The following is an 11,242-nucleotide window of genomic DNA, read 5'->3' as shown; positions in this document are numbered from 1 at the left end:
TTGTTAATCATCAGGGAGATACAAATCAAAATAACAATAAGATATTATCTTGTACCACAGAGACTGGTGCACAGAAAAAAAAAAAACTACCTGTGCTATCACAGGTCAGTTGCGTGTAGAAAAGGACTCCATTTAATTACTAGTGGGAAAGTCGACTGGTGCAGCATTTTTTTGAAACAGTATGGGTATTCCCCAAAAATCTAGAAATTGAGCTTCCATATTGATCAGCAATACCACTTCTGGGAATATATCCCCAATGTGCAAAAACACACAGCAGAAATGACATCTGAACTTGTATGTTTATTGCAGCAATGTTCACAATAGCCAGAATCAGTAAACAACCTGAGTTTCCAAGGACAGGTGAGTGGTTAAATTAACCATAGTACATCTACACAGCGGAATACTATGCAGATGTTAGAAAAAAAAATCAAGTCATGTAATTTTCTTATAAACGAATGGTTATGGAGGATATTATGCTGGAGTGAAATTAGGAGAGGGACAGACAAAGAATGACTGTAATCATCTGTGGGGTATAAAAAAAAGCACAGTATGAGACTAAAACCTAAAGAGAGAAGGAACAAGGACCAGGAGGATTAAAAACAAGGGCCATGGTTGAAAGTCTCCTCATGGTTTGGGGGAGAGTTGGGATTGAGAAGAGACCATTATGACAATGATGGTTGGAAGGTATTCCTCTGGATGGTAAATGTTTATTGAAAGTTGGTAAAGGGCCAAACATGATGGTCTCTTCATATCTGTATTGCAAATCATAATGCCCAAAAGTAGAGATAAAAATAAAGAAGAAAAGCACTGGTAAAACATTACGATAATGAAAACAACAATGAAATATCTTACACCACAGCGATTTGCACATATAAAAAAGAACAACAACCAGTGCTATCACATATAGGCAGGCTGGGAGTGGGGCTGGGTGAGGTGGGGTAGTGGGAGGGTTACTGCAAATATTGGTGGACAGAAATGTTACTGGTGGGGGTATGGGTGTTAGAATTTTGTATGACCGTAACAGATTATGAAAGCTTTGTAACTGTATCTTGCGGTAATTCAACAAAAAATAGTAAAATTTAAAAAATGAAAAGAATTTTTGGACTTAAGAGATACCAGAATAGTCCATAAGATCTGTTCTGAGAAAAGAAGAAAAAAAACAAAATGAACATTCTTCCTCAAGACTGAAGCCAGTACCTCTTATCTGATTTTTTGACTGCCATTCTGCCCTACAGATTACAAACCAATTCTAGTAATCACACAATCTAATTTATAAAAACAAATGTACAGTTATCGCTGCTGTAAGGTAATATGCTTGTTTTTATAGACTAACTTTCTGTTTTCTCACACTTTTTATCTTTTTCTACTTTTGGTCTAAGAGTTTCCACGTAGTGTCCAGGAGTCCTGGAGCTAGTCCTTGTGATACACAGCCATGTGGGCAAAATAATTCAACACAAAGAACCAAGAAGTGGGTTTTATTAGACTCGGGTTCCAGCAGTCACCAGGCCACCCATCAAATGCTCATGGGACAAGTGATACTGAGAATATAATTGGCAGTGGGTCCCAAGGTGTTCCAGTGGTTAACTGAATGATTTTTTTCCCTTGTTCCTCTACATTTTTCAAATAGGTTTTTATCATTGGTGATTGTATACAAAAATAATGTGACTCACCTTGCCTCATCTGAAACACCTCAGGTCAGCCTAGCCTCTGAGTTGAGATCTCTGGAACCTTTCAAGATGGAGTATACTCAAGTCCTCACCATTCCCAGAGACCCAGCAACCCATACATAATATTCTCTGGCACATAAATGCCCAAGCTTCATAAACTCTGTGACTGATATCAACAAGACATTAATCTGTTGAATTGCCCCAGCCCCACAATTCCTAGACACCTCCAAATAAGACAGTAATGACAGCCTAATAGTATCAGAGAAAATTAGACTGCGAAAGTTATCTAAAAGACACTAAGCTCAATGAACATAAAACAAAATGCAGAAGGCTTAAATAGCACAAAATACCTCAGTAAATTTGCAAAGACTTTAACAACACTTTTGCAAGATGCAAGACACAGCAAACAATATAAAATGAATAATATTTTGCCTGCTAAGGAGACAGGCTTGGAGAGTAGGTGGGAAATTGGGAACACTGGTGGAGGAAAGGCCACACTGCTGGTGGGATTACCGCAGGGACATTGAAGGAACTGAAACAACTCTATTATGAACAACTTTGTAAATCATATTGTTTAATTAAAAAATAACTCTCGGTATATTTTAGAGCAGAATAGTATAGTACAGTGTTACAAGGAAATTAAATTCAAACTTCTAAAATAAGAGATTCTAAGAAACACATTAACAATTTTTTAGTAAAGGCTGAAGCTCCATAATCAGAACAGTGTCCAAATTTGGGTCTTGCCAAGTGTAGGGATTCTTGGACAAGCATTGATTTATTATAATTCCACTTTCCCATCTGTACAATGACATTATTAATGAATACTATCTCATGGAGTGTTACAAAGATTTAATGAGGTCCGGAATGTAAAATGTTAGTATCTTAACTATAGAGAATATAGAATATATTCAGTGGCAATTATTATTTCTCAATTTTAGATTTAGAATTCTGACAATTATAGGAACAATGAATAATAAAACTATAGAAAATCTTCTTAAACATAGTTGACTGATGCCTGACTGAGTGTGTAGGGTATAAGCACCAGAACTTTACATTAAATTGCTCTATTTTTCATTGATAATGACATATTCTTAGAAGAGAAAAAACAAACTTTTAAAATAAAAAATGTTACTCAAATGAGGAAAACATGGAATCTAAATTGTTTGACAGCTAAGGTTCAAGATAGATAATAGAAAAGCAGTAAATAATTTTGAAAATGTTCTACCATGAGTTCTAAAAATAACAGTAATAAAGATTAAACTAAGTATCACAGAAGCTTAGACCTCAGATTTCTTGTGTATGTAATAATTCTGTGTGTGTGGTACCCATATGTGTGTTTAGGAGAATAAACTTTGCCAATCATATAGCGCAAATAAATAGTCTTCTCACTTATGTGGTAATTAATTTTCTAACAGTTTTGTTGTTGTTGTTTTGTTTGACCACAAACTTAGCGGTGTTCAGAGTTTACTCTTAACTCTGCACTGAGAAATCACTTCTGTCAGTATGGGAGGGATCATATGGGATACCAGAATTGAACCAGAGATGGCCTCATACAAGGTAAATGCTTACCTGCTGTACTATAGTTCTAGCTCTTCTAGCAGTTACACCTTTATTGCAGCACTTAGGAACATATGGCAGAATTTGAAAAAACTACAAGCAGTATGTAATGTGTGAAAATATGGTTTTGTCTTGTATTCCTTGAAATAGGAAGAAAGAATTGTAGCTAAATAAGTTTAGTAAGATTGGTATCACTTCCTGGCAGTGCAATCTTGGAGGAAGAGGGAAAAATGCACAAGCCAGGTAACGTCACCTTAGGTTACTGCAGCCATAGTCATTATACTTGAGACACAATTCAGAAGTAATAGTAATATGGCACATAATGATAGCACCAGATTATAGTGATCTTCAAGGAATTTCTAGATTTAATTTTTGAGAATAGCAATTTAATTTTAAATAGGGCATTCCATAATTTGATGTGAAGATAAAGTAAATGTCTTATTTATATTTAAATACCTAATTTTTCTGTTTTGTGCAGAATCTGATTCATCTTAAATAGATTAAGATGACTGGAATGGGAAGGAATGGGAATGAAGATAGACAGCAACTACACCACCTCCGCTTCACTGACATCGTTCTTTTTTTTCTGAAGGATCACACCTGGCAATGCACAGGGGTTACTTCTGGCTCTGCACTCAGGGATTACTCCTGAAAGTGCTCAGGGGACCATATGGGATGCTAGGAATCAAACTCGTGTTGGCCACTTGCAAGGCAAACACACCCTCTTTGCTATCGCTCCAACCCCTATTGAAACTGTTCTAATAACGCCAAACATTAGCCAAGCAGCACAAATGCTGGCTGACTTTGACTGTGAATGTGGAAAGGTCAGACTGCAGCTGAACCTCACCAAGACAGTGTTCATGAGAAACAAACTAGTTCCTGACGTTCCATTTGCTCTCAACGGAACGAACATCTCTAAATGAAGGAGCCACGTGTACCTGGGTCAAGAACTCAACATGAGGAATGACTTGGCACCAGGACTGTGCAGGAGAAAGAGAGAACCATGGAATGTCTTCAAGAGCATCGAAGAACTTGTTAAGAGGACAAAGAGCCTCTGGCTCTGGGCATATCTTTTTGACTCCACCATTCTTCCTGCATTAACATAGGCCTCAGAGACCTGGGCCCTATGAAAACAGGATGAAAATGCTATTCAGGTCACCCAAAGAAGAATCGAAAGAGCTGTGCTTGGAGTATCACGCTTCACTCAAATGAGAGAAAGACTTCGAAGTTGTCTGAGACATGCGCCAAACCACGTTGGCGAATAAGCTCAAGAGTTTTCGAAGACAGGCAATTTTTGTGGCTATCTCCTGGCATTCCTCGCACAATCAGTGAGGTGCTGAACCAGTCGTTGTATTCCTCGTCAATGTTGTCAATGACGGCATCTTCCCATGTTGCAGCAATAGTGCCAAAGAGATCCCAGTTGGTGGTCGTTCTGGGAGTTCTCTTAAACTTTGCAGCCCTTTCTCCCCGCTCTGTGAAGTAGAATTTTGCACGAAGGAGACAGTGGTCCAATCCTGTTTGGAATTTTGGGACAACAGCAATTTTGTTTTATTAAAGCAAAGCACTGTGAGTTACAATGTTCTTCATAGTTAGGTTTCTAACATAGAGCGTTCCTTCCAGATCCTGCCACTAATGTTCACTTCCCTCTCCCAGCGTTCTCAGGTTCCCTCGACTACCACCAGACCCATCCTGAATCTTCAGAGGTATCCTTTTTTAAGTTTGGTTATTAAAATTTGTTCTCCTAATTTCAGAGAGTCAGTAATTTATTTAATCTGAAGTTTGGATATTTTCCTCTATCATTTCTAAACATCAGCAGTGATGTACCAGAATCCTCTTGACCCCTTATCCCAATATTTCTCATCTATCTTTTCTTTTCCTTCACTCTATTTTCTTTTACTTCATATACTCTAGAGCCAAAGGGGATTCAGGCTCTTTAAATTGTTACCTTTCCTCATCCCAGTTTTTCTAAATACCACAGACAAGTGATACCAACCTGTATTTATCCTTCTTCTAACTTATTTCATTTAACATATCTTCCAGTTCTATCTATGTTGCAACAGATTGTATGATTTCATCATTCCTTATAGCATAGTACTCCACTGTGCACATATCTCACATCTTGATAATTCAATGATCATTATTGGACACCTAGGCGGATTCCAAATCTTATCTACTATATGAATGCTGCAATGAACAATGGTGTGCAAACACTGAAGGAATATTTTTTCTGTCCTGGGGGTAGATGACCAAATGTGGATATTTTATATGTTGTTAAAATTAAAATGTTACATATTTAAACTAAGTGGGGTATATGAATTATCATAATTTTTTATACTATGATAGCAAGATGTTCACTATTCATGTAAATTTAGACTGCCAGTAGAAATTTAATATTACAAGTCCAAATATTTTATTCTTGGATAAAATATTAATAAATTATATTTTAATATAGGAAGAGTATTCCATTTCATTGCACAATAACGGCCACCACATAATCACAGTGCCTTGTTTTTAATTAACACTATAGCATCTATTTTAAAATTTCATGTTATTATAAACTATTACATAAAGTGAAAATTATGGTAAAATATGGAATGATTATCAAGTAAAATGTAGTACTTTAGTTGAAGAAATAAGGAAGAATACAAATATTTTAAGTATATAATATGATCAAACAATTCGATCTGAATAGAGCATAAAATTACATAGGACTAGATCTATCTATCATCTATCTGTATATTTGAATATATGAATTTGTATACCTATATATTTTGGATCTAATTTTACATATACAACGGGCTAATTTATAGTGAAAAGAAATATTTGTGGATGTAGTATGTAACTAATAATCATTGTTATTATCTGTTATTATTAATATTATGTAATACTCTAGACTTCTCATTTCTTATAGATTCTCATGTTTCATTATTGTTGTACTGAATAAAATCAAGATAGAATTTTGGAAATAACTTACTCCTTACATCAAGGCCCAAGACAATATAATGTCTTCATAATTTAAACAGTTATTTAAGAAAAATATAATTTTAGAGACATGTGTTGGGCAATACAGAGAAATCAAAATTTTATGTTTAGTCAACTCAAAGTTATTGAAAGAAGTATGTTTTTCTGTTTAACACTGAAAGAACAAAAGGAGGACAACCATTGTCTTGGTATCCATTGAGAACTAGAAAGCGTGGTGAGAGATATCCTGGAGATTAATATGCATTCAAGAAATGCTCAGCTAAAAGAAATACAGGGCTGAGACAAGGCTTTCTGAGTTGTCTTATGTACTAATCTCCAAATCAGGGTAAGTAATAATTAACTATACATTCTGTACTTGGCGGGGGGATTAATACTATAATACATGATTACAGGAGTTTAGAGATAATAATGAGTAAACTCAATAAGGATAGTGTAGTGAGGATACAGTCACACAAATAAAATTCATGGTAACCAGCATTAAAGAGCAAGGTGTTAATCAAAGTAAGTACAAATATTGATTGTTTTTCAGGGAAAACTTATGCAGCATCCTTGCATGGAATAGAGCAAAACAATTGTGGTCATTCAGTTGTGAGGACATATATAAAATTAAAAAAAATCTATCACCAATATAACAAAGTACCTTAAAATATGAATTAGATCTATCAGAATTTGTGACAGATGAGGTAGTTGTACATACTGATATTTTACTGTATCAAATTTACATTAAAATGTTATAACCTGAGTTCTTTTCTCTTTTATATAACAGCACTTGCATAATAATAGGTTATATTTTTATCACTTGATCACTTGACATCCCAGTACTCATTGATTAGCTTGAGTGGGTACCAGTAGCATCTCTATTCATCACTGCGGCGTGCTGGTGTAGCCCAATGGCATCTGCTTGCTCCAGGAACACAAAGAGCTGCAAACCATTCATTCAGGGTCTTGACAAAGAAGTCTGACCATCTCATAGGTGGGTGTCCAGGCATTCTTATGACGTCCTGTGGAATCCAGTTGGTACCAGCTCGGCCAACCTCCACTACCCAACGGCTCCCTTGGTTCAGGACGCTTTCCAGACTGCGTGGCCGCAAAGCAGCCACGTGACACATCATAAGACACTTCTTATCCATTTTCAAAAACTACCACACCATACTCGATGGGTTTCAATTATGGTGTGAACCATATGGATCACCGCCTCGCTGTGGCGGTGGTGGTGAGGCAACGGTGCCTATCTGTGAAGAGTGAACCAACAGGTGCTGCAGATCGCTACAACATGCCAGTCAACCAAATGCTTGCATTAGGTAAACTAGGAGCACCTGTAAGAGTGAGTAGAGGCCACCCTAAAAGCCTCCATTCCTTTCAGAGAGCACAGAAAACTACTAAGAGTATCCTGCCTGCACAGCAGAATCTGGCAAGTTACCAGAGGCGTATTTGGTATGCCAAAAACAGTAAAAATAATGGGCCTCATATTTTATCATGATTTTATAATAAAGATTTATGAAGAATAGCCATTAAATTATTGTTTAAGTTCATAATATATTTTGCTCTCAGTTTAAACAGAAAATACTGTGAAATTGTATATAATAAATTACTTAATACAGATATTTTATTATCCTATATATAGTAGAATATGAGCTTACAAGTTATGTTTCGTCTTCATCAGGAATTTGAGATAGGACTTTCTATTTTTATCCTTGGGTCTTGATTGCAATAAAAAGATAGTAATGCATATTAAAATAAAAGATTCTGAATTACTTTTATGAATTACATTTCAAGTATTATTATTGATTTTACATGAAATTAAGTCCCATATATTTTTAGTGGTAAAGATAATTTTATTAAATTTATAAATACAAAACTTGTCATATTGAGAAAAAGTAATCTATATATATTTTCTGGGTGCGTGAGATGTACAGGTTGCATGTGGCCAATTGATGTTTAATTCCTTGCTCCACTTATGCATCCCTGAACATGGTCAGAAGTGATCCATGAGTACAGAACCAGGAATAAATCCTGAATGTCACTGGATATGCCCATCTCCTCCTCCCCGCCAGATAAAAAGCAGTAGCTTTAATTCCTTAACTTTTTATATTATTGAATTAGTGAAAGAAAACTGTAGCCTACAGGCTAAACCACACCCCACTGACTTTTTAAATATAAAAATAAAGTTTTATTGCAACTTTGATTCATGTGTATATTAATCGTATTTTCTTTCAGAGAAAAACAGAATTAAACTGTTTCATAAAAGAATTTATAAACCAATTATACTTACTATTTGAGAATTAAAATGTTCTTGACTCTGGTATCTGATTATATCCTCAACTGATGTTAAGAAGATAGTATTTTCCTCAAGTAAAACTGAAGTAGTTATGATACTATGGAATTCTAGGAAGTAGCTACAAACATGTTAAATTTATTAAATAAAACCTTTGATGGAAATGAAAATTTACCTATGAAATTAAATTAGTCTAACATATAACAGGCACCTCATGAATTTTTATTAAACTCAGTTCAATTAATTTCACATTGGGGGTGGAGCAATAGCACAGCAGGTAGGGCATTTGCCTTGCATGTGGCCAACCCAGGTTCGATTGCCAGCATCCCATATGGTCCCCTGAGCACTGCTAGGAGTGATTCCTGAGTGCAGAGCCAAGAGTAACCCCTGAGCATTACTGGGTGTGACCCAAAATGCAAAAAAAAAAAATCACATTGAAGAGCTGCTCAATGCATATACATTATACTGTGATGACATATTTAATTAATTAGCTTGGTTTTAATATTCATATATATTTAATAAAATCTCTTCATGTAAGATTCATGCCCCAAGGTATATTCGATATGCCAAAAACAGTAACAATAAGTCTCACAAAGCACATGTTACTGGTGCCCGCTCGAGCAAATTGATGAACAACGGGAGGACATATCTTTAGCATTGTAATTCTCTACTTCTATGACTTACTAGATATGCCTCTCTATAAATGTGTATATCCAGTGATATCTGATGTATCACAAAAATGTGACAAAATTATACAATTTCAGGTGAAGATTGAGAACAAATCTTGCCAATATTTGCAATATAGTAACAAATTTGTTAGAAATGTTTTTAAAAAATGACTTGGGTGTCTAAAACATATTACAAGATTTTTATAAATGAAAACTGAGAAATAAGAGTAAGAATATTCTGCATAGCAGAAAAAAGAAAAATCTTTGAGTTCTGGCAATTATAGAGAATAGGACTACTGATGAAAATCTTAAATCACAATTAGTGCTGGAAAGACTAGAATGCGTGAGATGATCTATCACAGAGATCATAATTACCATGATAGAAGTGCATGAAGAGGTAATTAGTTAAGGGCCTGTGACCCTGAACAAAATCATTCAGGTACACATTAGTTCCTTATTTGGGCATGCAGCACCCATGGTGGTATATTTCTTCTAATTCTTAGTGATAACAAAATAGTTCCGGAACTATGGGAGAACCAGTTTTCATGTTCCTAATTATGACTAAGAAAATACTTCATTCAGCAAAACTATTGTTCTTCACTTGTCTAAATCTTTGTTTACACTGTCAATATTTCTAACTTCTGAAACATTTTTTTAGTACATTTTGGGGGAAGTGGTGGTTTGGGCCACAACTAAAGTTGCTCAGGACTTACTCCTGGCATGATCAGAGGACCATATGGGGTGCCCAGAATGAAACCCTGGTTCACCTCCTGCAAGGAAAAGGCCCAACTCACTATATTATCATTGTATATATTTAAAGTTATATGCATGGATCAGAGAGATAAAACCGACATAACAGGGGTAAAGAATTTACTTTGCATGTTGCTCATCAGGACTGCTCCCTAGCACCATATGTGGTCTCTGAAGCACCTCCAGGAGAGACCCCTGAGCACAGAGCGTAGAGAATACATAAGCACTAAGAATTGTGGTCAAAATGCAAAGAATAAATAAAAAAAGAGAAGGAAAGAGTGAGGAAAAAGAGAGAGGAAGAAAGAGAAAAGGACAAATGGAGGAAGGAAGAAAATAGGAAGGAAGGAAGGAAGGAAGGAAGGAAGGAAGGAAGGAAGAAAGGAAGGAAGGAAGGAAGGAAGGGAGGGAGGGTTTTATGAAAATAGTTCTAGTCTATTCAAGTACTAACATTTTATGCACATATTAACAGCAGATCTATTTGCCATCCTATATACAAGCATACACATGTATTTTAACCACATATATAAATATGCATGCAGAATATGAAAGGTAATCCATAATTATCTCAAATGGAAGATATAAGATCTTAAATTTATTATGCTGAAAGCATTAAAGATGAATAAGTAAATAAATTAATATAAGATAAATATATTTAATACCCTCAGAGAAATACTTTAAAATAAATAATGATAAAATTAATAACTGATTTAAACAGTTGAACATTTCATTTGTGATATCTAAAATTTGGATAGAAAAATAAGAATAGCTAATTGAAGTAGAATATAAACCTAAATATCTTTCTCTTTATTACTAATGGTATTATTATTATTATTATTATCATTAATATTGGGCTGGAGTGATAGCACAGCGGGTAGGGCGTTTGCCTTGCGCATGGCTGACCTGGGTTTGATTCCTCTGTCCCTCTCGGAGAATCTGGCAAGCTACCAAGCGTATCCTGCTCGTACGACAGAGCCTGGCAAGCTCCCTATGGCATACTTGATGTGCCAAAAACAGTAACAAGTCGCACAGTGGAGACTTTACTGGTGCCCACTTGAACAAATCAATGAACAATGGGAGGACAGTGCTACAGTGCTATTATTATAATTGCTTGTGGTCAAAGAAAGCAGGGGATAATAAAGATTAGTCGAGACTCTGAACTGAAGAGTAGTTCCCAGTAATGCTCAGGGAAAATGCCATGTCAGGGATTAAATACAGCCAACTGTGAACAAATTCCAGTTTTACTTTGTCCTATGCATGCTGGAGGTAATATATGAGCACAAGGCCAGTTGTGAAATCCTCAGAATCACTGGATGCGGCCAAACTCCACAAAACATAATTCTAAA

The 11,242-nt window shown here is 35.6% G+C and overlaps 1 pseudogene; it reads left to right on the top strand.

The window, feature by feature from the left end:
* The first annotated feature begins 7,362 nt into the window (after positions 1–7,362).
* The window catches only part of LOC130033636 (nucleolar and spindle-associated protein 1-like), an 81,208-nt pseudogene continuing 77,328 nt past the window's right edge, over positions 7,363–11,242 (top strand).

This window comes from Sorex fumeus, unplaced genomic scaffold, assembly GCF_029834395.1.
Source record: "Sorex fumeus unplaced genomic scaffold, SorFum_2.1 ptg000054l, whole genome shotgun sequence".
Lineage (NCBI taxonomy): Eukaryota > Metazoa > Chordata > Mammalia > Eulipotyphla > Soricidae > Sorex > Sorex fumeus.
The sequence above is the reverse complement of the archived record's forward strand: the minus strand, read 5'-3'. Positions and strand labels throughout refer to the sequence as shown.